Source organism: Arachis ipaensis, chromosome B03 (assembly GCF_000816755.2).
Source record: "Arachis ipaensis cultivar K30076 chromosome B03, Araip1.1, whole genome shotgun sequence".
NCBI lineage: Eukaryota > Viridiplantae > Streptophyta > Magnoliopsida > Fabales > Fabaceae > Arachis > Arachis ipaensis.
This window is the reverse complement of record NC_029787.2, coordinates 23952852-23957564: the sequence shown is the minus strand read 5'-3', so window position 1 is coordinate 23957564 and position 4713 is coordinate 23952852.

Here is a 4713-nt window from a genome sequence, read left to right as displayed (position 1 = left end):
TGATAACACTATTGATGAATAATAAAAACACAAATGTAGTCTTTTGATTTTTATTACTAATAAGTTATGATCACTAATATTACTATATATCAATCTTCTTGAAATTCCTTAAGTTATAAATCGATTTCCATTTTACTATAATATTTAACAGATTGATCTCTAAATACATTCGTCTCTAATTTTATCAATTGAATATTTCTATGAAATTCTATGTTTCACTGCAGATGGAATTGAAAGTGTGTAATCATTAATTAAAATTAACAAATGAATGAGAATGAGAATAGAGTACCCTTGTAAAAATTATGTATACTATACATATTACATATTATATATTACATTAATACAATTCTTATGTATAACTATATACATGGGAGAGGTAAATGAGTTATAGCTCAAATAGCATAGTCTTTCTATACTCATCTAAAAAGTTGCGGGTTCGAGTCTCTTTATCTTTAATAATAAAAAAAAAAAACTATATACATGGAAGAGAGAGTGTGTGTAAAGTAATAAATGGTAAATAGTAAACCTAAAATGATAAATACTAATATGCTATCATAAATTCTAAAGAATTAAAGAGAGAGTGTGTGTAATAAATGGTAGATATTATACCTAAAATGATAAATTCTAATATGCTATCATAAATTTTACAACAATGCTAGAGAATTAAGAGGGTACCAGTCAAAAATCAGCCAAATGTTTCTGAATGAATCCAAAATTTTTACGTGGATGATGCTTATACTAGGCATTAAGATGTTTCTTTTCTTTATAAATTGGATAGTTCTGAATCTATTTTCTGATTTATCATGTTTTAGGCATTTGAAGAGGAAAGGAGAGTGAAGAGATGGAGCTAATTGAATCAATTTCCGTGATTCACGTTGCAATGATACTGAACGTATCTCCTCCTAATTTGAATGTGGTGAAACATTTAATAACTAATATTTTAAATTATAAATAAATAAAACTAATTACTATATTTATAATTGAATAAGTGGTTCCATTTTTAGCTAATTTAAAGTTGGTTCCATATACTTTTCTTAAATTTTAAAGAATTAATTTATGAAAGAAAGAGGTGATTTCACATTCACATATAGAATAATATATTGGCAAATTCTATGGTGCCTATAACTTTGGCGTCGAAATTGTCGAACTTATCTTGTATGATAAGTTTTAAATATTAAAAAATTATTTACTTAGTTAAAATTTTTTAAATATTTTAAAATTATTATAAAAATTAATTTAGACAAAAATTAAACACCAAACAAAAAACACCATAAAATTAGCCAATTTTATTATGCTACTGACAATCACAAATCTAATAGTCCAAGTCTAAATTTATTCTTTTACTTTCGTATCAAAAGTACTGTCATTTGAGAACACACATATAAAATAGTAACATCAAATAAATGGCGGACGAATGCAATATCTATGGCAGACATATACAGTATGTAGATGCTGTGTGAATTCATCTATTGTATTTCATATTGAAAAAGAAATATTTCATTGGGTTCAGAATAATATTTCATATCATTTTTTTTAGTTTTATAGAAAATATTTTATTTAAATTGTAAGAAGAATGATAAATAAATGTATTGATGTATATTCAGTTGATTTTGTGCCTCCGGAACTTGTCTTATTCTCTAAATTATTGACTTTGTTCTTGTACTACTGTCATATAGAACATTTCGCTAATTATTTAACTTTGACCTTACGGTGGGACTACATTGAAACTAAATGAAATTTTTTTGGATTCAAATAGGACATTTTAAACCTTAAGGACCAAAACAGGATTACTCCCAAACGTAAGTGATCAATTTAGTACTTTACCCCAAAAACATTAGATCTCGTAAAACAAAATAGGCTATGGTCACGGTTTTACGAAAAGGTGACCATAGATAAGCTATGGTCAATTGTGACCATAGATAAGATTATAGTCACGATTTTAAGGTGGAGTGATTATAGAGGCTATGGTCATGTTGAAAACCGTAACCAAAGATAAGGCTATAGTCACGATTTTAAGGTGGGGTGACTATAGAGACTGTGACTATAGATAAGGTTATGGTCACGGTTTTAAGGTGGGGTGACCATAGAGGTTATGCTCACACCGAAAACCATGACTATAGATAAGCTATGGTCACGGTTTTAAGTTGGGGTGACCATAGAGGCTATGGTCATGGTAAAAACTGTGACCATAGATAAGGCTATGGTCACGATATAAAACAGGGGTGACCATAGACTAAGCTATGCTCACGGTTTTTACGCGTGAACATAGATTAATTTATGGTCACAATAATAAAATATGGCATAAAGTGTCAAATTTTGAACACTATAACCGTGCTCTACAAGGAAAAACAATATTTATAACAAAAAAAATTGTTACAAAAAATCAAAATTTTGAAACAAAAGGATTTTGTAACAAAAAAAAGGGGCCATTGCAGTATGTCCCGTTACAAAAAATTTTTGTAACAAAAAACGGAACTGTTATAATTCATAGTGATATTTTGTAACAAATTTTTTTGATACAATCAAAAGTCGTTACAAAAGTGGTAACAAATTTTGATCTTCAAGATATTTTTGGTGACAATCTATTTTTTCCTATCATTAAATTTTGTTACAAAATGTAACTTGATTTTGTAACATTTTTTTTAGTTACAAAAGCAAAATAATTATTTTGTAACAATTTTTTTTAATACAAATTGCATGCATAATTTACTAAATTATTTTTTTAATTAACTAATATATTAACTATTTTACTAAGCAAGTCTACATTTATATAATATGTAAAAACATACATAATTCAAACATGCCTCATTTAGCTCAAATTGTTTTAAAACAAAATATTAGTGAGTACATTGATTAGTTCTACAAGTTATATGTCTTGCACAAGTTCAACCAAAAGTTAAAAGTTCTAACATAGATTAGTGTCTTTATGAATCAAAATATTCTTGAGCCCTCAAGTTAGCATGTGGTCACCAGTTCAGCACTCCTGTAAATAAGAAAAATCGAAACAAAAAATTAGAAACAAAATATAACACTAATTATAATTTTTTCATTAAATTTTATCCAAAATGTTTAGAAAAATTTGGGCAAAATCTCCCCTAAAACTTGGATATTTCCATCGTCTACGGTTCCAACAAAAACAACCAATTCACAACTTATTTCTCAACCAATACACAACCAAATTTATCAAACCAAATTTAGGCATGAATTAAAATGAACTTGAATATGCCATACAACTAACCATTAGCAACTGTGCTCCATCCTTTACTCTTGCCCTTTGTATTGTATCACAACATATGGATCTATTTTGCCTATTAAACACAAAAAATAAATTATAAAAACTTGTTAGCATATTTATTAGCATATTAGAATTGCACAACTTGAACATAGTTAGAATGTTTATTAAATAATACCATCCATTTGAGTATTAAAAGGAAAAGAATTAGCACAAAAAAGAAATTAGGAGAATATATAAAACCAAGTATAACATATCCAGATTTGGTAAGTATAACAAATAGTAACACATGACACTTGGTATTTATATAAAACCAAGTAAAAAATATCCAGATTCTTTGGTAAGCCAGAGCATCTAGTGTACAACGACAATCAACATACTAATCACTGAACAAATTCAATCAAAAAAAGGAGAATAGTAAAACAAAATAAAATAAATAAATAAAGGCATATTAAATAAAGGACAGAAGATGTTAGAAGGCTCACCATGCGGATGCTGACAACATTAGACTGAGCTTTCATAATCTCGACATCACGCAAGTTGCTGCTTCCAATCAGAAAGCAAGGTCTCATCCTGTACAAGTTTCAAACTGATCCTTGAACTATTGATGGCAACCAAACAAATTGTACAATAATATTAATCTATGGTGATACCTGAGGTAGCTGTATAGTCATTCTGGTTCACGAACGGCAGCAACAATGGAGCACGAACGGCGACAGCTTCTTCCTCCCGCTCGCGCTCCTCCTCTCCGCCTCGGACTCGATGTAATAAAAATTGGAGATAAGTAAATTAATTCTCTTTTATTTACAAGATAAGGTTAAAAAAATATAAATATTTAAAATTAAGGCATATAAAATATTCACTATTTTTTAATTATAAAAACTCTAAATCAAAATAAGAGTTTACTCAACTTTTATATAAAAATCTCCAAAATACAGTCTTAAATAAATATAATACATCAGAAATAATTAATTAATAACTTTTAAAAATTTAGGGGTCTTACACACTGCGACGATTGAGAGCTTTAAGGTTTGTTTGGAGGGGTTGAGAATTTTAATTATGTATGTGTAATAGTGGGGAAATTTTTAAAATTATGCAGGAAAATTTTATAATTTGTCACAAATAAAATATTTTGTATAAGCTTTTAAAAATTCTCACTAAAAAACCTCCACTAATTATTAAAAAATTTGTAGTGTAAAAATCTGATTATTAATAAAACAAAAACTGTAATCATTCAAAAAAAATCATAATCATACATCTATAATCATCCTTTTCAATAGCTATATTGTCAGTTTGTCACCATAGACTTTTTTTTTTTTTGGGTTGAGTGTACCAAAGGATTGAGGTATGGAAGAAAATGAATAAAGTTTTGTATCAAATAGTAGAATAGAACATTATGGTGGTAATGGATGGTAATAGTTAACTATTCCTAGAAGAATTGGCACAACTTATCGCCTCAGTGGGAGAACGATCAAAATCCT